Genomic DNA, 17,434 nt, shown 5'->3' with positions numbered 1-17,434 from the left:
AAAATGAGGTCATATAGATCACGCTCCCGCGTCATCCTTGTCACGTGGCGCAAAAATATATTTAAAAAGGGGAATGCAACACGAGGACTTCCCAGGAGGTCACCCATCCTAGTACTACTATCGCCCAAGCACGCTTAACTTCGGAGTTCTGATGGGATCCGGTGCTTTAGTGCTGGTATGATCGCATCCGACATGCAACTATCTATTTGTTCCTTATGCTTGCCCCTACTACTACTACTACTACTACTACTACTACTACTACTACTACTACTACTAGTACTAGTCGTTGGGTGTCAAGCGCGGTGGGAAAAGTCACACAGTAATCGTCAAAAATAAGAAAATGAGGTCATATAGATCACGCTCCCGCGTCATCCTTGTCACGTGGCGCAAAAATATATTTAAAAAGGGGAATGCAACACGAGGACTTCCCAGGAGGTCACCCATCCTAGTACTACTCTCGCCCAAGCACGCTTAACTTCGGAGTTCTGATGGGATCCGGTGCTTTAGTGCTGGTATGATCGCATCCGACATGCAACTATCTATTTGTTCCTTATGCTTGCCCCTACTACTACTACTACTACTAGTCGTTGGGTGTCAAGCGCGGTGGGAAAAGTCACACAGTAATCGTCAAAAATAAGAAAATGAGGTCATATAGATCACGCTCCCGCGTCATCCTTGTCACGTGGCGCAAAAATATATTTAAAAAGGGGAATGCAACACAAGGACTTCCCAGGAGGTCACCCATCCTAGTACTACTCTCGCCCAAGCACGCTTAACTTCGGAGTTCTGATGGGATCCGGTGCTTTAGTGCTGGTATGATCGCATCCGACATGCAACTATCTATTTGTTCCTTATGCTTGCCCCTACTACTACTACTACTACTACTAGTCGTTGGGTGTCAAGCGCGGTGGGAAAAGTCACACAGTAATCGTCAAAAATAAGAAAATGAGGTCATATAGATCACGCTCCCGCGTCATCCTTGTCACGTGGCGCAAAAATATATTTAAAAAGGGGAATGCAACATGAGGACTTCCCAGGAGGTCACCCATCCTAGTACTACTCTCGCCCAAGCACGCTTAACTTCGGAGTTCTGATGGGATCCGGTGCTTTAGTGCTGGTATGATCGCATCCAACATGCAACTATCTATTTGTTCCTTATGCTTGCCCCTACTACTACTACTACTAGTGGTTGGGTGTCAAGCGCGGTGGGAAAAGTCACACAGTAATCGTCAAAAATAAGAAAATGAGGTCATATAGATCACGGTCCCGCGTCATCCTTGTCACGTGGCGCAAAAATATATTTAAAAAGGGGAATGCAACACGAGGACTTCCCAGGAGGTCACCCATTCTAGTACTACTCTCGCCCAAGCACGCTTAACTTCGGAGTTCTGTTGGGATCCGGTGCTTTAGTGCTGGTATGATCGCATCCGACATGCAACTATCTATTTGTTCCTTATGCTTGCCCTCCTCCTACTACTACTACTACTACTACTACTACTACTAGTCGTTGGGTGTCAAGCGCGGTGGGAAAAGACACACAGTAATCGTCAAAAATTAGAAAATGAGGTCATATAGATCACGCTCCCGCGTCATCCTTGTCACGTGGCGCAAAAATATATTTAAAAAGGGGAATGCAACACAAGGACTTCCCACGAGGTCACCCATCCTAGTACTACTCTCGCCCAAGCACGCTTAACTTCGGAGTTCTCATGGGATCCGGTGCTTTAGTGCTGGTATGATCGCATCCGACATGCAACTATCTATTTGTTCCTTATGCTTTGCCCCTACTACTACTACTACTACTACTACTACTACTACTAGTCGTTGGGTGTCAAGCGCGGTGGGAAAGTCACACAGTAATCGTCAAAAATAAGAAAATGAGGTCATATAGATCACGCTCCCGCGTCATCCTTGTCACGTGGCGCAAAAATATATTTAAAAAGGGGAATGCAACACGAGGACTTCCCAGGAGGTCACCCATCCTAGTACTACTCTCGCCCAAGCACGCTTAACTTCGGAGTTCTGATGGGATCCGGTGCTTTAGTGCTGGTATGATCGCATCCGACATGCAACTATCTATTTGTTCCTTATGCTTGCCCCTACTACTACTACTACTACTAGTGGTTGGGTGTCAAGCGCGGTGGGAAAAGTCACACAGTAATCGTCAAAAATAAGAAAATGAGGTCATATAGATCACGGTCCCGCGTCATCCTTGTCACATGGCGCAAAAATATATTTAAAAAGGGGAATGCAACACGAGGACTTCCCAGGAGGTCACCCATCCTAGTACTACTCTCGCCCAAGCACGCTTAACTTCGAAGTTCTGACGGGATCCGGTGCTTTAGTGCTGGTATGATCGCATCCGACATGCAACTATCTATTTGTTCCTTATGCTTGCCCCAACTACTACTACTACTACTACTACTACTACTAGTCGTTGGGTGTCAAGCGCGGTGGGAAAAGTCACACAGTAATCGTCAAAAATAAGAAAATGAGGTCATATAGATCACGGTCCCGCGTCATCCTTGTCACGTGGCGCAAAAATATATTTAAGAAGGGGAATGCAACACGAGGACTTCCCAGGAGGACACCCATCCTAGTACTACTCTCGCCCAAGCACGCTTAACTTCGGAGTTCTGATGGGATCCGATGCTTTAGTGCTGGTATGATCGCATCCGACATGCAACTATCTATTTGTTCCTTATGCTTGCCCCTACTACTACTACTACTACTACTACTACTACTACTACTACTACTACTACTACTACTACTACTACTACTACTAGTCGTTGGGTGTCAAGCGCGGTGGGAAAAGTCACACAGTAATCGTCAAAAATAAGAAAATGAGGTCATATAGATCACGGTCCCGCGTCATCCTTGTCACGTGGCGCAAAAATATATTTAAAAAGGGGAATGCAACACGAGGACTTCCGAGGAGGTCACCCATCCTAGTACTACTCTCGCCCAAGCACGCTTAACTTCGAAGTTCTGATGGGATATGGTGCTTTAGTGCTGGTATGATCGCATCCGACATGCAACTATCTATTTGTTCCTTATGCTTGCCCCTACTACTACTACTACTACTAGTCGTTGGGTGTCAAGCGCGGTGGGAAAAGTCACACAGTAATCGTCAAAAATAAGAAAATGAGGTCATATAGATCACGCTCCCTCGTCATCCTTGTCACGTGGCGCAAAAATATATTTAAAAAGGGGAATGCAACACAAGGACTTCCCAGGAGGTCACCCATCCTAGTACTACTCTCGCCCAAGCACGCTTAGCTTCGGAGTTCTGATGGGATCCGGTGCTTTAGTGCTGGTATGATCGCATCCGACATGCAACTATCTATTTGTTCCTTATGCTTGCCCCTACTACTACTACTACTACTACTACTACTAGTCGTTGGGTGTCAAGCGCGGTGGGAAAAGTCACACAGTAATCGTCAAAAATAAGAAAATGAGGTCATATAGATCACGCTCCCGCGTCATCCTTGTCACGTGGCGCAAAAATATATTTAAAAAGGGGAATGCAACATGAGGACTTCCCAGGAGGTCACCCATCCTAGTACTACTCTCGCCCAAGCACGCTTAACTTCGGAGTTCTGATGGGATCCGGTGCTTTAGTGCTGGTATGATCGCATCCGACATGCAACTATCTATTTGTTCCTTATGCTTGCCCCTACTACTACTACTACTAGTGGTTGGGTGTCAAGCGCGGTGGGAAAAGTCACACAGTAATCGTCAAAAATAAGAAAATGAGGTCATATAGATCACGGTCCCGCGTCATCCTTGTCACGTGGCGCAAAAATATATTTAAAAAGGGGAATGCAACACGAGGACTTCCCAGGAGGTCACCCATTCTAGTACTACTCTCGCCCAAGCACGCTTAACTTCGGAGTTCTGTTGGGATCCGGTGCTTTAGTGCTGGTATGATCGCATCCGACATGCAACTATCTATTTGTTCCTTATGCTTGCCCTCCTCCTACTACTACTACTACTACTACTACTACTACTAGTCGTTGGGTGTCAAGCGCGGTGGGAAAAGACACACAGTAATCGTCAAAAATTAGAAAATGAGGTCATATAGATCACGCTCCCGCGTCATCCTTGTCACGTGGCGCAAAAATATATTTAAAAAGGGGAATGCAACACAAGGACTTCCCACGAGGTCACCCATCCTAGTACTACTCTCGCCCAAGCACGCTTAACTTCGGAGTTCTCATGGGATCCGGTGCTTTAGTGCTGGTATGATCGCATCCGACATGCAACTATCTATTTGTTCCTTATGCTTTGCCCCTACTACTACTACTACTACTACTACTACTACTACTAGTCGTTGGGTGTCAAGCGCGGTGGGAAAGTCACACAGTAATCGTCAAAAATAAGAAAATGAGGTCATATAGATCACGCTCCCGCGTCATCCTTGTCACGTGGCGCAAAAATATATTTAAAAAGGGGAATGCAACACGAGGACTTCCCAGGAGGTCACCCATCCTAGTACTACTCTCGCCCAAGCACGCTTAACTTCGGAGTTCTGATGGGATCCGGTGCTTTAGTGCTGGTATGATCGCATCCGACATGCAACTATCTATTTGTTCCTTATGCTTGCCCCTACTACTACTACTACTACTAGTGGTTGGGTGTCAAGCGCGGTGGGAAAAGTCACACAGTAATCGTCAAAAATAAGAAAATGAGGTCATATAGATCACGGTCCCGCGTCATCCTTGTCACATGGCGCAAAAATATATTTAAAAAGGGGAATGCAACACGAGGACTTCCCAGGAGGTCACCCATCCTAGTACTACTCTCGCCCAAGCACGCTTAACTTCGAAGTTCTGACGGGATCCGGTGCTTTAGTGCTGGTATGATCGCATCCGACATGCAACTATCTATTTGTTCCTTATGCTTGCCCCAACTACTACTACTACTACTACTACTACTACTAGTCGTTGGGTGTCAAGCGCGGTGGGAAAAGTCACACAGTAATCGTCAAAAATAAGAAAATGAGGTCATATAGATCACGGTCCCGCGTCATCCTTGTCACGTGGCGCAAAAATATATTTAAGAAGGGGAATGCAACACGAGGACTTCCCAGGAGGACACCCATCCTAGTACTACTCTCGCCCAAGCACGCTTAACTTCGGAGTTCTGATGGGATCCGATGCTTTAGTGCTGGTATGATCGCATCCGACATGCAACTATCTATTTGTTCCTTATGCTTGCCCCTACTACTACTACTACTACTACTACTACTACTACTACTACTACTACTACTACTACTACTACTACTACTAGTCGTTGGGTGTCAAGCGCGGTGGGAAAAGTCACACAGTAATCGTCAAAAATAAGAAAATGAGGTCATATAGATCACGGTCCCGCGTCATCCTTGTCACGTGGCGCAAAAATATATTTAAAAAGGGGAATGCAACACGAGGACTTCCGAGGAGGTCACCCATCCTAGTACTACTCTCGCCCAAGCACGCTTAACTTCGAAGTTCTGATGGGATATGGTGCTTTAGTGCTGGTATGATCGCATCCGACATGCAACTATCTATTTGTTCCTTATGCTTGCCCCTACTACTACTACTACTACTAGTCGTTGGGTGTCAAGCGCGGTGGGAAAAGTCACACAGTAATCGTCAAAAATAAGAAAATGAGGTCATATAGATCACGCTCCCTCGTCATCCTTGTCACGTGGCGCAAAAATATATTTAAAAAGGGGAATGCAACACAAGGACTTCCCAGGAGGTCACCCATCCTAGTACTACTCTCGCCCAAGCACGCTTAGCTTCGGAGTTCTGATGGGATCCGGTGCTTTAGTGCTGGTATGATCGCATCCGACATGCAACTATCTATTTGTTCCTTATGCTTGCCCCTACTACTACTACTACTACTACTACTACTAGTCGTTGGGTGTCAAGCGCGGTGGGAAAAGTCACACAGTAATCGTCAAAAATAAGAAAATGAGGTCATATAGATCACGCTCCCGCGTCATCCTTGTCACGTGGCGCAAAAATATATTTAAAAAGGGGAATGCAACATGAGGACTTCCCAGGAGGTCACCCATCCTAGTACTACTCTCGCCCAAGCACGCTTAACTTCGGAGTTCTGATGGGATCCGGTGCTTTAGTGCTGGTATGATCGCATCCGACATGCAACTATCTATTTGTTCCTTATGCTTGCCCCTACTACTACTACTACTAGTGGTTGGGTGTCAAGCGCGGTGGGAAAAGTCACACAGTAATCGTCAAAAATAAGAAAATGAGGTCATATAGATCACGGTCCCGCGTCATCCTTGTCACGTGGCGCAAAAATATATTTAAAAAGGGGAATGCAACACGAGGACTTCCCAGGAGGTCACCCATTCTAGTACTACTCTCGCCCAAGCACGCTTAACTTCGGAGTTCTGATGGGATCCGGTGCTTTAGTGCTGGTATGATCGCATCCGACATGCAACTATCTATTTGTTCCTTATGCTTGCCCTCCTACTACTACTACTACTACTACAACTACTAGTCGTTGGGTGTCAAGCGCGGTGGGAAAAGTCACACAGTAATCGTCAAAAATTAGAAAATGAGGTCATATAGATCACGCTCCCGCGTCATCCTTGTCACGTGGCGCAAAAATATATTTAAAAAGGGGAATGCAACACAAGGACTTCCCACGAGGTCACCCATCCTAGTACTACTCTCGCCCAAGCACGCTTAACTTCGGAGTTCTCATGGGATCCGGTGCTTTAGTGCTGGTATGATCGCATCCGACATGCAACTATCTATTTGTTCCTTATGCTTGCCCCTACTACTACTACTACTACTACTACTAGTCGTTGGGTGTCAAGCGCGGTGGGAAAGTCACACAATAATCGTCAAAAATAAGAAAATGAGGTCATATAGATCACGCTCCCGCGTCATCCTTGTCACGTGGCGCAAAAATATATTTAAAAAGGGGAATGCAACACGAGGACTTCCCAGGAGGTCACCCATCCTAGTACTACTCTCGCCCAAGCACGCTTAACTTCGGAGTTCTGATGGGATCCGGTGCTTTAGTGCTGGTATGATCGCATCCGACATGCAACTATCTATTTGTTCCTTATGCTTGCCCCTACTACTACTACTACTACTAGTGGTTGGGTGTCAAGCGCGGTGGGAAAAGTCACACAGTAATCGTCAAAAATAAGAAAATGAGGTCATATAGATCACGGTCCCGCGTCATCCTTGTCACGTGGCGCAAAAATATATTTAAAAAGGGGAATGCAACACGAGGACTTCCGAGGAGGTCACCCATCCTAGTACTACTCTCGCCCAAGCACGCTTAACTTCGAAGTTCTGACGGGATCCGGTGCTTTAGTGCTGGTATGATCGCATCCGACATGCAACTATCTATTTGTTCCTTATGCTTGCCCCTACTACTACTACTACTACTACTACTACTAGTCGTTGGGTGTCAAGCGCGGTGGGAAAAGTCACACAGTAATCGTCAAAAATAAGAAAATGAGGTCATATAGATCACGGTCCCGCGTCATCCTTGTCACGTGGCGCAAAAATATATTTAAGAAGGGGAATGCAACACGAGGACTTCCCAGGAGGACACCCATCCTAGTACTACTCTCGCCCAAGCACGCTTAACTTCGGAGTTCTGATGGGATCCGATGCTTTAGTGCTGGTATGATCGCATCCGACATGCAACTATCTATTTGTTCCTTATGCTTGCCCCTACTACTACTACTACTACTACTACTACTACTACTACTACTACTACTAGTCGTTGGGTGTCAAGCGCGGTGGGAAAAGTCACACAGTAATCGTCAAAAATAAGAAAATGAGGTCATATAGATCACGGTCCCGCGTCATCCTTGTCACGTGGCGCAAAAATATATTTAAAAAGGGGAATGCAACACGAGGACTTCCGAGGAGGTCACCCATCCTAGTACTACTCTCGCCCAAGCACGCTTAACTTCGAAGTTCTGATGGGATATGGTGCTTTAGTGCTGGTATGATCGCATCCGACATGCAACTATCTATTTGTTCCTTATGCTTGCCCCTACTACTACTACTACTACTAGTCGTTGGGTGTCAAGCGCGGTGGGAAAAGTCACACAGTAATCGTCAAAAATAAGAAAATGAGGTCATATAGATCACGCTCCCTCGTCATCCTTGTCACGTGGCGCAAAAATATATTTAAAAAGGGGAATGCAACACAAGGACTTCCCAGGAGGTCACCCATCCTAGTACTACTCTCGCCCAAGCACGCTTAACTTCGGAGTTCTGATGGGATCCGGTGCTTTAGTGCTGGTATGATCGCATCCGACATGCAACTATCTATTTGTTCCTTATGCTTGCCCCTACTACTACTACTACTACTACTACTACTACTAGTCGTTGGGTGTCAAGCGCGGTGGGAAAAGTCACACAGTAATCGTCAAAAATAAGAAAATGAGGTCATATAGATCACGCTCCCGCGTCATCCTTGTCACGTGGCGCAAAAATATATTTAAAAAGGGGAATGCAACATGAGGACTTCCCAGGAGGTCACCCATCCTAGTACTACTCTAGCCCAAGCACGCTTAACTTCGGAGTTCTGATGGGATCCGGTGCTTTAGTGCTGGTATGATCGCATCCGACATGCAACTATCTATTTGTTCCTTATGCTTGCCCCTACTACTACTACTACTAGTGGTTGGGTGTCAAGCGCGGTGGGAAAAGTCACACAGTAATCGTCAAAAATAAGAAAATGAGGTCATATAGATCACGGTCCCGCGTCATCCTTGTCACGTGGCGCAAAAATATATTTAAAAAGGGGAATGCAACACGAGGACTTCCCAGGAGGTCACCCATTCTAGTACTACTCTCGCCCAAGCACGCTTAACTTCGGAGTTCTGATGGGATCCGGTGCTTTAGTGCTGGTATGATCGCATCCGACATGCAACTATCTATTTGTTCCTTATGCTTGCCCTCCTACTACTACTACTACTACTACTACTACTACTACTAGTCGTTGGGTGTCAAGCGCGGTGGGAAAAGTCACACAGTAATCGTCAAAAATTAGAAAATGAGGTCATATAGATCACGCTCCCGCGTCATCCTTGTCACGTGGCGCAAAAATATATTTAAAAAGGGGAATGCAACACAAGGACTTCCCACGAGGTCACCCATCCTAGTACTACTCTCGCCCAAGCACGCTTAACTTCGGAGTTCTCATGGGATCCGGTGCTTTAGTGCTGGTATGATCGCATCCGACATGCAACTATCTATTTGTTCCTTATGCTTGCCCCTACTACTACTACTACTACTACTACTAGTCGTTGGGTGTCAAGCGCGGTGGGAAAGTCACACAGTAATCGTCAAAAATAAGAAAATGAGGTCATATAGATCACGCTCCCGCGTCATCCTTGTCACGTGGCGCAAAAATATATTTAAAAAGGGGAATGCAACACGAGGACTTCCCAAGAGGTCACCCATCCTAGTACTACTCTCGCCCAAGCATGCTTAACTTCGGAGTTCTGATGGGATCCGGTGCTTTAGTGCTGGTATGATCGCATCCGACATGCAACTATCTATTTGTTCCTTATGCTTGCCCCTACTACTACTACTACTACTAGTGGTTGGGTGTCAAGCGCGGTGGGAAAAGTCACACAGTAATCGTCAAAAATAAGAAAATGAGGTCATATAGATCACGGTCCCGCGTCATCCTTGTCACGTGGCGCAAAAATATATTTAAAAAGGGGAATGCAACACGAGGACTTCCCAGGAGGTCACCCATCCTAGTACTACTCTCGCCCAAGCACGCTTAACTTCGAAGTTCTGACGGGATCCGGTGCTTTAGTGCTGGTATGATCGCATCCGACATGCAACTATCTATTTGTTCCTTATGCTTGCCCCTACTACTACTACTACTACTACTACTACTACTACTAGTCGTTGGGTGTCAAGCGCGGTGGGAAAAGTCACACAGTAATCGTCAAAAATAAGAAAATGAGGTCATATAGATCACGGTCCCGCGTCATCCTTGTCACGTGGCGCAAAAATATATTTAAGAAGGGGAATGCAACACGAGGACTTCCCAGGAGGACACCCATCCTAGTACTACTCTCGCCCAAGCACGCTTAACTTCGGAGTTCTGATGGGATCCGATGCTTTAGTGCTGGTATGATCGCATCCGACATGCAACTATCTATTTGTTCCTTTTGCTTGCCCCTACTACTACTACTACTACTACTACTACTACTACTACTACTACTACTACTAGTCGTTGGGTGTCAAGCGCGGTGGGAAAAGTCACACAGTAATCGTCAAAAATAAGAAAATGAGGTCATATAGATCACGGTCCCGCGTCATCCTTGTCACGTGGCGCAAAAATATATTTAAAAAGGGGAATGCAACACGAGGACTTCCGAGGAGGTCACCCATCCTAGTACTACTCTCGCCCAAGCACGCTTAACTTCGAAGTTCTGATGGGATATGGTGCTTTAGTGCTGGTATGATCGCATCCGACATGCAACTATCTATTTGTTCCTTATGCTTGCCCCTACTACTACTACTACTACTAGTCGTTGGGTGTCAAGCGCGGTGGGAAAAGTCACACAGTAATCGTCAAAAATAAGAAAATGAGGTCATATAGATCACGCTCCCTCGTCATCCTTGTCACGTGGCGCAAAAATATATTTAAAAAGGGGAATGCAACACGAGGACTTCCCAGGAGGTCACCCATCCTAGTACTACTCTCGCCCAAGCACGCTTAACTTCGGAGTTCTGATGGGATCCGGTGCTTTAGTGCTGGTATGATCGCATCCGACATGCAACTATCTATTTGTTCCTTATGCTTGCCCCTACTACTACTACTACTACTACTACTACTACTACTACGACTACTACTACTACTAGTGGTTGGGTGTCAAGCGCGGTGGGAAAAGTCACACAGTAATCGTCAAAAATAAGAAAATGAGGTCATATAGATCACGGTCCCGCGTCATCCTTGTCACGTGGCGCAAAAATATATTTAAAAAGGGGAATGCAACACAAGGACTTCCCAGGAGGTCACCCATCCTAGTACTACTCTCGCCCAAGCACGCTTAACTTCGGAGTTCTCATGGGATCCGGTGCTTTAGTGCTGGTATGATCGCATCCGACATGCAACTATCTATTTGTTCCTTATGCTTGCCCCTACTACTACTACTACTACTAGTCGTTGGGTGTCAAGCGCGGTGGGAAAAGTCACACAGTAATCGTCAAAAAGAAGAAAATGAGGTCATATAGATCACGCTCCCGCGTCATCCTTGTCACGTGGCGCAAAAATATATTTAAAAAGGGGAATGCAACACGAGGACTTCCGAGGAGGTCACCCATCCTAGTACTACTCTCGCCCAAGCACGCTTAACTTCGGAGTTCTGATGGGATCCGGTGCTTTAGTGCTGGTATGATCGCATCCGACATGCAACTATCTATTTGTTCCTTATGCTTGCCCCTACTACTACTACTACTACTACTACTACTACTAGTTGTTGGGTGTCAAGCGCGGTGGGAAAAGTCACACAGTAATCGTCAAAAATAAGAAAATGAGGTCATATAGATCACGCTCCCGCGTCATCCTTGTCACGTGGCGCAAAAATATATTTAAAAAGGGGAATGCAACACAAGGACTTCCCAGGAGGTCACCCATCCTAGTACTACTCTCACCCAAGCACGCTTAACTTCGGAGTTCTGATGGGATCCGGTGCTTTAGTGCTGGTATGATCGCATCTGACATGCAACTATCTATTTGTTCCTTATGCTTGCCCCTACTACTACTACTACTACTAGTCGTTGGGTGTCAAGCGCGGTGGGAAAAGTCACACAGTAATCGTCAAAAATAAGAAAATGAGGACATATAGATCACGCTCCCGCGTCATCCTTGTCACGTGGCGCAAAAATATATTTAAAAAGGGGAATGCAACATGATGACTTCCCAGGAGGTCACCCATCCTAGTACTACTCTCGCCCAAGCACGCTTAACTTCGGAGTTCTGATGGGATCCGGTGCTTTAGTGCTGGTATGATCGCATCCGACATGCAACTATCTATTTGTTCCTTATGCTTGCCCCTACTACTACTACTAATAGTGGTTGGGTGTCAAGCGCGGTGGGAAAAGTCACACAGTAATCGTCAAAAATAAGAAAATGAGGTCATATAGATCACGGTCGCGCGTCATCCTTGTCACGTGGCGCAAAAATATATTTAAAAAGGGGAATGCAACACGAGGACTTCCCAGGAGGTCACCCATCCTAGTACTACTCTCGCCCCAAGCACGCTTAACTTCGGAGTTCTGATGGGATCCGGTGCTTTAGTGCTGGTATGATCGCATCCGACATGCAACTATCTATTTGTTCCTTATGCTTGCCCCTCCTCCTCCTACTACTACTACTACTACTACTACTACTACTAGTCGTTGGGTGTCAAGCGCGGTGGGAAAAGTCACACAGTAATCGTCAAAAATTAGAAAATGAGGTCATATAGATCACGCTCCCGCATCATCCTTGTCACGTGGCGCAAAAATATATTTAAAAAGGGGAATGCAACACGAGGACTTCCCAGGAGGTCACCCATCCTAGTACTACTCTCGCCCAAGCACGCTTAACTTCGGAGTTTTGATGGGATCCGGTGCTTTAGTGCTGGTATGATCGCATCCGACATGCAACTATCTATTTGTTCCTTATGCTTGCCCCTACTACTACTACTACTACTACTACTACTACTACTACTACTACTACTACTACTACGACTACTACTACTACTAGTGGTTGGGTGTCAAGCGCGGTGGGAAAAGTCACACAGTAATCGTCAAAAATAAGAAAATGAGGTCATATAGATCACGGTCCCGCGTCATCCTTGTCACGTGGCGCAAAAATATATTTAAAAAGGGGAATGCAACACAAGGACTTCCCAGGAGGTCACCCATCCTAGTACTACTCTCGCCCAAGCACGCTTAACTTCGGAGTTCTCATGGGATCCGGTGCTTTAGTGCTGGTATGATCGCATCCGACATGCAACTATCTATTTGTTCCTTATGCTTGCCCCTACTACTACTACTACTACTAGTGGTTGGGTGTCAAGCGCGGTGGGAAAAGTCACACAGTAATCGTCAAAAATAAGAAAATGAGGTCATATAGATCACGGTCCCGCGTCATCCTTGTCACGTGGCGCAAAAATATATTTAAAAAGGGGAATGCAACACGAGGACTTCCCAGGAGGTCACCCATCCTAGTACTACTCTCGCCCAAGCACGCTTAACTTCGGAGTTCTGATGGGATCCGGTGCTTTAGTGCTGGTATGATCGCATCCGACATGCAACTATCTATCTGTTCCTTATGCTTGCCCCTACTACTACTACTACTACTACTACTAGTTGTTGGGTGTCAAGCGCGGTGGGAAATGTCACACAGTAATCGTCAAAAATAAGAAAATGAGGTCATATAGATCACGCTCCCGCGTCATCCTTGTCACGTGGCGCAAAAATATATTTAAAAAGGGGAATGCAACACAAGGACTTCCCAGGAGGTCACCCATCCTAGTACTACTCTCACCCAAGCACGCTTAACTTCGGAGTTCTGATGGGATCCGGTGCTTTAGTGCTGGTATGATCGCATCCGACATGCAACTATCTATTTGTTCCTTATGCTTGCCCCTACTACTACTACTACTACTAGTCGTTGCGTGTCAAGCGCGGTGGGAAAAGTCACACAGTAATCGTCAAAAATAAGAAAATGAGGACATATAGATCACGCTCCCGCGTCATCCTTGTCACGTGGCGCAAAAATATATTTAAAAAGGGGAATGCAACATGAGGACTTCCCAAGAGGTCACCCATCCTAGTACTACTCTCGCCCAAGCACGCTTAACTTCGGAGTTCTAATGGGATCCGGTGCTTTAGTGCTGGTATGATCGCATCCGACATGCAACTATCTATTTGTTCCTTATGCTTGCCCCTACTACTACTACTACTACTAGTGGTTGGGTGTCAAGCGCGGTGGGAAAAGTCACACAGTAATCGTCAAAAATAAGAAAATGAGGTCATATAGATCACGGTCGCGCGTCATCCTTGTCACGTGGCGCAAAAATATATTTAAAAAGGGGAATGCAACACGGGGACTTCCCAGGAGGTCACCCATCCTAGTACTACTCTCGCCCCAAGCACGCTTAACTTCGGAGTTCTGATGGGATCCGGTGCTTTAGTGCTGGTATGATCGCATCCGACATGCAACTATCTATTTGTTCCTTATGCTTGCCCCTCCTACTACTACTACTACTACTACTACTACTACTACTACTAGTCGTTGGGTGTCAAGCGCGGTGGGAAAAGTCACACAGTAATCGTCAAAAAATAGAAAATGTGGTCATATAGATCACGCTCCCGCGTCATCCTTGTCACGTGGCGCAAAAATATATTTAAAAAGGGGAATGCAACACGAGGACTTCCCAGGAGGTCACCCATCCTAGTACTACTCTCGCCCAAGCACGCTTAACTTCGGAGTTCTGATGGGATCCGGTGCTTTAGTGCTCGTATGATCGCATCCGACATGCAACTATCTATTTGTTCCTTATGCTTGCCCCTACTACTACTACTACTAGTGGTTGGGTGTCAAGCGCGGTGGGAAAAGTCACACAGTAATCGTGAAAAATAAGAAAATGAGGTCATATAGATCACGGTCGCGCGTCATCCTTGTCACGTGGCGCAAAAATATATTTAAAAAGGGAATGCAACACGAGGACTTCCCAGGAGGTCACCCATCCTAGTACTACTCTCGCCCAAGCACGCTTAACTTCGGAGTTCTGATGGGATCCGGTGCTTTAGTGCTGGTATGATCGCATCCGACATGCAACTATCTATTTGTTCCTTATGCTTGCCCCTCCTACTACTACTACTACTACGACTACTACTAGTCGTTGGGTGTCAAGCGCGGTGGGAAAAGTCACACAGTAATCGTCAAAAATTAGAAAATGAGGTCATATAGATCACGCTCCCGCGTCATCCTTGTCACGTGGCGCAAAAATATATTTAAAAAGGGGAATGCAACACGAGGACTTCCCAGGAGGTCACCCATCCTAGTACTACTCTCGCCCAAGCACGCTTAACTTCGGAGTTCTGATGGGATCCGGTGCTTTAGTGCTGGTATGATCGCATCCGACATGCAACTATCTATTTGTTCCTTATGCTTGCCCCTACTACTACTACTACTACTACTACTACTACTACTACTACTACTACTACTACTACTAGTGGTTGGGTGTCAAGCGCGGTGGGAAAAGTCACACAGTAATCGTCAAAAATAAGAAAATGAGGTCATATAGATCACGGTCCCGCGTCATCCTTGTCACGTGGCGCAAAAATATATTTAAAAAGGGGAATGCAACACGAGGACTTCCCAGGAGGTCACCCATCCTAGTACTACTCTCGCCCAAGCACGCTTAACTTCGAAGTTCTGACGGGATCCGGTGCTTTAGTGCTGGTATGATCGCATCCGACATGCAACTATCTATTTGTTCCTTATGCTTGCCCCTACTACTACTACTACTACTACTACTACTACTAGTCGTTGGGTGTCAAGCGCGGTGGGAAAAGTCACACAGTAATCGTCAAAAATAAGAAAATGAGGTCATATAGATCACGGTCCCGCGTCATCCTTGTCACGTGGCGCAAAAATATATTTAAGAAGGGGAATGCAACACAAGGACTTCCCAGGAGGTCACCCATCCTAGTACTACTCTCGCCCAAGCACGCTTAACTTCGGAGTTCTGATGGGATCCGGTGCTTTAGTGCTGGTATGATCGCATCCGACATGCAACTATCTATTTGTTCCTTATGCCTGCCCCTACTACTACTACTACTACTACTACTACTACTACTAGTGGTTGGGTGTCAAGCGCGGTGGGAAAAGTCACACAGTAATCGTCAAAAATAAGAAAATGAGGTCATATAGATCACGGTCCCGCGTCATCCTTGTCACGTGGCGCAAAAATATATTTAAAAAGGGGAATGCAACACAAGGACTTCCCAGGAGGTCACCCATCCTAGTACTACTCTCGCCCAAGCACGCTTAACTTCGGAGTTCTCATGGGATCCGGTGCTTTAGTGCTGGTATGATCGCATCCGACATGCAACTATCTATTTGTTCCTTATGCATGCCCCTACTACTACTACTACTACTACTACTACTACTACTACTAGTCGTTGGGTGTCAAGCGCGGTGGGAAAAGTCACACAGTAATCGTCAAAAATAAGAAAATGAGGTCATATAGATCACGCTCCCGCGTCATCCTTGTCACGTGGCGCAAAAATATATTTAAAAAGGGGAATGCAACACAAGGACTTCCCAGGAGGTCACCCATCCTAGTACTACTCTCACCCAAGCACGCTTAACTTCGGAGTTCTGATGGGATCCGGTGCTTTAGTGCTGGTATGATCGCATCCGACATGCAACTATCTATTTGTTCCTTATGCTTGCCCCTACTACTACTACTACTAGTCGTTGGGTGTCAAGCGCGGTGGGAAAAGTCACACAGTAATCGTCAAAAATAAGAAAATGAGGACATATAGATCACGCTCCCGCGTCATCCTTGTCACGTGGCGCAAAAATATATTTAAAAAGGGGAATGCAACATGAGGACTTCCCACGAGGTCACCCATCCTAGTACTACTCTCGCCCAAGCACGCTTAACTTCAGAGTTCTGATGGGATCCGGTGCTTTAGTGCTGGTATGATCGCATCCGACATGCAACTATCTATTTGTTCCTTATGCTTGCCCCTACTACTACTACTACTAGTGGTTGGGTGTCAAGCGCGGTGGGAAAAGTCACACAGTAATCGTCAAAAATAAGAAAATGAGGTCATATAGATCACGGTCGCGCGTCATCCTTGTCACGTGGCGCAAAAATATATTTAAAAAGGGGAATGCAACACGAGGACTTCCCAGGAGGTCACCCATCCTAGTACTACTCTCGCCCCAAGCACGCTTAACTTCGGAGTTCTGATGGGATCCGGTGCTTTAGTGCTGGTATGATCGCATCCGACATGCAACTATCTATTTGTTCCTTATGCTTGCCCCTACTACTACTACTACCACTACTACTACTAGTCGTTGGGTTTCAAGCGCGGTGGGAAAAGTCACACAGTAATCGTCAAAAATAAGAAAATGAGGTCATATAGATCACGCTCCCGCGTCATCCTTGTCACGTGGCGCAAAAATATATTTAAAAAGGGGAATGCAACACGAGGACTTCCCAGGAGGTCACCCATCCTAGTACTACTCTCGCCCAAGCACGCTTAACTTCGGAGTTCTGATGGGATCCGGTTCTTTAGTGCTGGTATGATCGCATCCGACATGCAACTATCTATTTGTTCCTTATGCTTGCCCCTACTACTACTACTACTAGTGGTTGGGTGTCAAGCGCGGTGGGAAAAGTCACACA

The 17,434-nt window shown here is 46.2% G+C and overlaps 56 non-coding genes across 56 annotated transcripts; all 56 read right to left on the bottom strand.

Moving 5' to 3' along the window:
* Nucleotides 1–70: 70 nt before the first annotated feature.
* On the bottom strand, nucleotides 71–189 carry LOC123437836. The gene has a single exon (XR_006629004.1). It is a non-coding gene; the product is annotated as a 5S ribosomal RNA (ribosomal RNA).
* Nucleotides 190–407: 218 nt separating this feature from the next.
* Nucleotides 408–526, bottom strand: LOC123434527. Its single transcript, XR_006625810.1, has one exon. It is a non-coding gene; the product is annotated as a 5S ribosomal RNA (ribosomal RNA).
* Nucleotides 527–708: 182 nt separating this feature from the next.
* Nucleotides 709–827, bottom strand: LOC123435255. The gene has a single exon (XR_006626512.1). It is a non-coding gene; the product is annotated as a 5S ribosomal RNA (ribosomal RNA).
* A 185-nt stretch (nucleotides 828–1,012) lies between these two features.
* On the bottom strand, nucleotides 1,013–1,131 carry LOC123437554. Its single transcript, XR_006628728.1, has one exon. It is a non-coding gene; the product is annotated as a 5S ribosomal RNA (ribosomal RNA).
* A 179-nt stretch (nucleotides 1,132–1,310) lies between these two features.
* On the bottom strand, nucleotides 1,311–1,429 carry LOC123437781. The gene has a single exon (XR_006628951.1). It is a non-coding gene; the product is annotated as a 5S ribosomal RNA (ribosomal RNA).
* A 199-nt stretch (nucleotides 1,430–1,628) lies between these two features.
* LOC123437684 lies at nucleotides 1,629–1,747 on the bottom strand. Its single transcript, XR_006628860.1, has one exon. It is a non-coding gene; the product is annotated as a 5S ribosomal RNA (ribosomal RNA).
* Nucleotides 1,748–1,944: 197 nt separating this feature from the next.
* Nucleotides 1,945–2,063, bottom strand: LOC123434526. Its single transcript, XR_006625809.1, has one exon. It is a non-coding gene; the product is annotated as a 5S ribosomal RNA (ribosomal RNA).
* A 182-nt stretch (nucleotides 2,064–2,245) lies between these two features.
* Nucleotides 2,246–2,364, bottom strand: LOC123437353. Its single transcript, XR_006628538.1, has one exon. It is a non-coding gene; the product is annotated as a 5S ribosomal RNA (ribosomal RNA).
* Nucleotides 2,365–2,558: 194 nt separating this feature from the next.
* On the bottom strand, nucleotides 2,559–2,677 carry LOC123437960. Its single transcript, XR_006629120.1, has one exon. It is a non-coding gene; the product is annotated as a 5S ribosomal RNA (ribosomal RNA).
* A 233-nt stretch (nucleotides 2,678–2,910) lies between these two features.
* LOC123432646 lies at nucleotides 2,911–3,029 on the bottom strand. Its single transcript, XR_006624218.1, has one exon. It is a non-coding gene; the product is annotated as a 5S ribosomal RNA (ribosomal RNA).
* Nucleotides 3,030–3,211: 182 nt separating this feature from the next.
* Nucleotides 3,212–3,330, bottom strand: LOC123435636. The gene has a single exon (XR_006626880.1). It is a non-coding gene; the product is annotated as a 5S ribosomal RNA (ribosomal RNA).
* Nucleotides 3,331–3,521: 191 nt separating this feature from the next.
* LOC123437553 lies at nucleotides 3,522–3,640 on the bottom strand. The gene has a single exon (XR_006628727.1). It is a non-coding gene; the product is annotated as a 5S ribosomal RNA (ribosomal RNA).
* A 179-nt stretch (nucleotides 3,641–3,819) lies between these two features.
* LOC123437780 lies at nucleotides 3,820–3,938 on the bottom strand. The gene has a single exon (XR_006628950.1). It is a non-coding gene; the product is annotated as a 5S ribosomal RNA (ribosomal RNA).
* A 199-nt stretch (nucleotides 3,939–4,137) lies between these two features.
* LOC123437683 lies at nucleotides 4,138–4,256 on the bottom strand. Its single transcript, XR_006628859.1, has one exon. It is a non-coding gene; the product is annotated as a 5S ribosomal RNA (ribosomal RNA).
* A 197-nt stretch (nucleotides 4,257–4,453) lies between these two features.
* Nucleotides 4,454–4,572, bottom strand: LOC123434525. Its single transcript, XR_006625808.1, has one exon. It is a non-coding gene; the product is annotated as a 5S ribosomal RNA (ribosomal RNA).
* A 182-nt stretch (nucleotides 4,573–4,754) lies between these two features.
* On the bottom strand, nucleotides 4,755–4,873 carry LOC123437352. Its single transcript, XR_006628537.1, has one exon. It is a non-coding gene; the product is annotated as a 5S ribosomal RNA (ribosomal RNA).
* A 194-nt stretch (nucleotides 4,874–5,067) lies between these two features.
* LOC123437959 lies at nucleotides 5,068–5,186 on the bottom strand. The gene has a single exon (XR_006629119.1). It is a non-coding gene; the product is annotated as a 5S ribosomal RNA (ribosomal RNA).
* A 230-nt stretch (nucleotides 5,187–5,416) lies between these two features.
* On the bottom strand, nucleotides 5,417–5,535 carry LOC123432645. Its single transcript, XR_006624217.1, has one exon. It is a non-coding gene; the product is annotated as a 5S ribosomal RNA (ribosomal RNA).
* A 182-nt stretch (nucleotides 5,536–5,717) lies between these two features.
* On the bottom strand, nucleotides 5,718–5,836 carry LOC123435635. Its single transcript, XR_006626879.1, has one exon. It is a non-coding gene; the product is annotated as a 5S ribosomal RNA (ribosomal RNA).
* A 191-nt stretch (nucleotides 5,837–6,027) lies between these two features.
* On the bottom strand, nucleotides 6,028–6,146 carry LOC123437552. Its single transcript, XR_006628726.1, has one exon. It is a non-coding gene; the product is annotated as a 5S ribosomal RNA (ribosomal RNA).
* Nucleotides 6,147–6,325: 179 nt separating this feature from the next.
* Nucleotides 6,326–6,444, bottom strand: LOC123435279. The gene has a single exon (XR_006626535.1). It is a non-coding gene; the product is annotated as a 5S ribosomal RNA (ribosomal RNA).
* A 193-nt stretch (nucleotides 6,445–6,637) lies between these two features.
* LOC123437682 lies at nucleotides 6,638–6,756 on the bottom strand. Its single transcript, XR_006628858.1, has one exon. It is a non-coding gene; the product is annotated as a 5S ribosomal RNA (ribosomal RNA).
* Nucleotides 6,757–6,943: 187 nt separating this feature from the next.
* Nucleotides 6,944–7,062, bottom strand: LOC123434524. The gene has a single exon (XR_006625807.1). It is a non-coding gene; the product is annotated as a 5S ribosomal RNA (ribosomal RNA).
* Nucleotides 7,063–7,244: 182 nt separating this feature from the next.
* LOC123431584 lies at nucleotides 7,245–7,363 on the bottom strand. Its single transcript, XR_006623175.1, has one exon. It is a non-coding gene; the product is annotated as a 5S ribosomal RNA (ribosomal RNA).
* Nucleotides 7,364–7,554: 191 nt separating this feature from the next.
* LOC123437958 lies at nucleotides 7,555–7,673 on the bottom strand. The gene has a single exon (XR_006629118.1). It is a non-coding gene; the product is annotated as a 5S ribosomal RNA (ribosomal RNA).
* A 209-nt stretch (nucleotides 7,674–7,882) lies between these two features.
* LOC123432644 lies at nucleotides 7,883–8,001 on the bottom strand. Its single transcript, XR_006624216.1, has one exon. It is a non-coding gene; the product is annotated as a 5S ribosomal RNA (ribosomal RNA).
* A 182-nt stretch (nucleotides 8,002–8,183) lies between these two features.
* On the bottom strand, nucleotides 8,184–8,302 carry LOC123435254. Its single transcript, XR_006626511.1, has one exon. It is a non-coding gene; the product is annotated as a 5S ribosomal RNA (ribosomal RNA).
* A 194-nt stretch (nucleotides 8,303–8,496) lies between these two features.
* On the bottom strand, nucleotides 8,497–8,615 carry LOC123432124. Its single transcript, XR_006623722.1, has one exon. It is a non-coding gene; the product is annotated as a 5S ribosomal RNA (ribosomal RNA).
* A 179-nt stretch (nucleotides 8,616–8,794) lies between these two features.
* LOC123435278 lies at nucleotides 8,795–8,913 on the bottom strand. Its single transcript, XR_006626534.1, has one exon. It is a non-coding gene; the product is annotated as a 5S ribosomal RNA (ribosomal RNA).
* Nucleotides 8,914–9,112: 199 nt separating this feature from the next.
* On the bottom strand, nucleotides 9,113–9,231 carry LOC123437681. Its single transcript, XR_006628857.1, has one exon. It is a non-coding gene; the product is annotated as a 5S ribosomal RNA (ribosomal RNA).
* A 187-nt stretch (nucleotides 9,232–9,418) lies between these two features.
* LOC123437280 lies at nucleotides 9,419–9,537 on the bottom strand. Its single transcript, XR_006628469.1, has one exon. It is a non-coding gene; the product is annotated as a 5S ribosomal RNA (ribosomal RNA).
* A 182-nt stretch (nucleotides 9,538–9,719) lies between these two features.
* On the bottom strand, nucleotides 9,720–9,838 carry LOC123437351. Its single transcript, XR_006628536.1, has one exon. It is a non-coding gene; the product is annotated as a 5S ribosomal RNA (ribosomal RNA).
* Nucleotides 9,839–10,035: 197 nt separating this feature from the next.
* Nucleotides 10,036–10,154, bottom strand: LOC123437956. Its single transcript, XR_006629117.1, has one exon. It is a non-coding gene; the product is annotated as a 5S ribosomal RNA (ribosomal RNA).
* A 212-nt stretch (nucleotides 10,155–10,366) lies between these two features.
* LOC123432641 lies at nucleotides 10,367–10,485 on the bottom strand. Its single transcript, XR_006624214.1, has one exon. It is a non-coding gene; the product is annotated as a 5S ribosomal RNA (ribosomal RNA).
* Nucleotides 10,486–10,667: 182 nt separating this feature from the next.
* LOC123434523 lies at nucleotides 10,668–10,786 on the bottom strand. Its single transcript, XR_006625806.1, has one exon. It is a non-coding gene; the product is annotated as a 5S ribosomal RNA (ribosomal RNA).
* Nucleotides 10,787–11,001: 215 nt separating this feature from the next.
* Nucleotides 11,002–11,120, bottom strand: LOC123437240. The gene has a single exon (XR_006628432.1). It is a non-coding gene; the product is annotated as a 5S ribosomal RNA (ribosomal RNA).
* A 182-nt stretch (nucleotides 11,121–11,302) lies between these two features.
* LOC123436287 lies at nucleotides 11,303–11,421 on the bottom strand. The gene has a single exon (XR_006627518.1). It is a non-coding gene; the product is annotated as a 5S ribosomal RNA (ribosomal RNA).
* A 194-nt stretch (nucleotides 11,422–11,615) lies between these two features.
* On the bottom strand, nucleotides 11,616–11,734 carry LOC123431567. The gene has a single exon (XR_006623158.1). It is a non-coding gene; the product is annotated as a 5S ribosomal RNA (ribosomal RNA).
* A 182-nt stretch (nucleotides 11,735–11,916) lies between these two features.
* On the bottom strand, nucleotides 11,917–12,035 carry LOC123432343. Its single transcript, XR_006623930.1, has one exon. It is a non-coding gene; the product is annotated as a 5S ribosomal RNA (ribosomal RNA).
* Nucleotides 12,036–12,214: 179 nt separating this feature from the next.
* LOC123437375 lies at nucleotides 12,215–12,334 on the bottom strand. Its single transcript, XR_006628559.1, has one exon. It is a non-coding gene; the product is annotated as a 5S ribosomal RNA (ribosomal RNA).
* Nucleotides 12,335–12,537: 203 nt separating this feature from the next.
* LOC123437642 lies at nucleotides 12,538–12,656 on the bottom strand. Its single transcript, XR_006628817.1, has one exon. It is a non-coding gene; the product is annotated as a 5S ribosomal RNA (ribosomal RNA).
* Nucleotides 12,657–12,889: 233 nt separating this feature from the next.
* On the bottom strand, nucleotides 12,890–13,008 carry LOC123437239. The gene has a single exon (XR_006628431.1). It is a non-coding gene; the product is annotated as a 5S ribosomal RNA (ribosomal RNA).
* Nucleotides 13,009–13,190: 182 nt separating this feature from the next.
* Nucleotides 13,191–13,309, bottom strand: LOC123434521. Its single transcript, XR_006625804.1, has one exon. It is a non-coding gene; the product is annotated as a 5S ribosomal RNA (ribosomal RNA).
* Nucleotides 13,310–13,497: 188 nt separating this feature from the next.
* LOC123437500 lies at nucleotides 13,498–13,616 on the bottom strand. The gene has a single exon (XR_006628677.1). It is a non-coding gene; the product is annotated as a 5S ribosomal RNA (ribosomal RNA).
* A 182-nt stretch (nucleotides 13,617–13,798) lies between these two features.
* LOC123438591 lies at nucleotides 13,799–13,917 on the bottom strand. Its single transcript, XR_006629727.1, has one exon. It is a non-coding gene; the product is annotated as a 5S ribosomal RNA (ribosomal RNA).
* A 182-nt stretch (nucleotides 13,918–14,099) lies between these two features.
* Nucleotides 14,100–14,219, bottom strand: LOC123437942. Its single transcript, XR_006629103.1, has one exon. It is a non-coding gene; the product is annotated as a 5S ribosomal RNA (ribosomal RNA).
* A 203-nt stretch (nucleotides 14,220–14,422) lies between these two features.
* Nucleotides 14,423–14,541, bottom strand: LOC123437600. Its single transcript, XR_006628774.1, has one exon. It is a non-coding gene; the product is annotated as a 5S ribosomal RNA (ribosomal RNA).
* Nucleotides 14,542–14,719: 178 nt separating this feature from the next.
* Nucleotides 14,720–14,838, bottom strand: LOC123434520. Its single transcript, XR_006625803.1, has one exon. It is a non-coding gene; the product is annotated as a 5S ribosomal RNA (ribosomal RNA).
* Nucleotides 14,839–15,032: 194 nt separating this feature from the next.
* LOC123434519 lies at nucleotides 15,033–15,151 on the bottom strand. The gene has a single exon (XR_006625802.1). It is a non-coding gene; the product is annotated as a 5S ribosomal RNA (ribosomal RNA).
* A 218-nt stretch (nucleotides 15,152–15,369) lies between these two features.
* On the bottom strand, nucleotides 15,370–15,488 carry LOC123437349. The gene has a single exon (XR_006628534.1). It is a non-coding gene; the product is annotated as a 5S ribosomal RNA (ribosomal RNA).
* A 194-nt stretch (nucleotides 15,489–15,682) lies between these two features.
* Nucleotides 15,683–15,801, bottom strand: LOC123435253. The gene has a single exon (XR_006626510.1). It is a non-coding gene; the product is annotated as a 5S ribosomal RNA (ribosomal RNA).
* Nucleotides 15,802–15,998: 197 nt separating this feature from the next.
* On the bottom strand, nucleotides 15,999–16,117 carry LOC123437238. Its single transcript, XR_006628430.1, has one exon. It is a non-coding gene; the product is annotated as a 5S ribosomal RNA (ribosomal RNA).
* Nucleotides 16,118–16,317: 200 nt separating this feature from the next.
* LOC123437499 lies at nucleotides 16,318–16,436 on the bottom strand. Its single transcript, XR_006628676.1, has one exon. It is a non-coding gene; the product is annotated as a 5S ribosomal RNA (ribosomal RNA).
* A 179-nt stretch (nucleotides 16,437–16,615) lies between these two features.
* On the bottom strand, nucleotides 16,616–16,734 carry LOC123431857. Its single transcript, XR_006623450.1, has one exon. It is a non-coding gene; the product is annotated as a 5S ribosomal RNA (ribosomal RNA).
* Nucleotides 16,735–16,913: 179 nt separating this feature from the next.
* Nucleotides 16,914–17,033, bottom strand: LOC123437374. Its single transcript, XR_006628558.1, has one exon. It is a non-coding gene; the product is annotated as a 5S ribosomal RNA (ribosomal RNA).
* Nucleotides 17,034–17,224: 191 nt separating this feature from the next.
* On the bottom strand, nucleotides 17,225–17,343 carry LOC123437160. Its single transcript, XR_006628356.1, has one exon. It is a non-coding gene; the product is annotated as a 5S ribosomal RNA (ribosomal RNA).
* Between the last annotated feature and the right edge of the window lie 91 nt (nucleotides 17,344–17,434).

This window comes from Hordeum vulgare, chromosome 2H (assembly GCF_904849725.1).
Source record: "Hordeum vulgare subsp. vulgare chromosome 2H, MorexV3_pseudomolecules_assembly, whole genome shotgun sequence".
Lineage (NCBI taxonomy): Eukaryota > Viridiplantae > Streptophyta > Magnoliopsida > Poales > Poaceae > Hordeum > Hordeum vulgare.
Note: the sequence above shows the minus strand (reverse complement) of the source record. Positions and strands in the feature narration are given on the sequence as shown.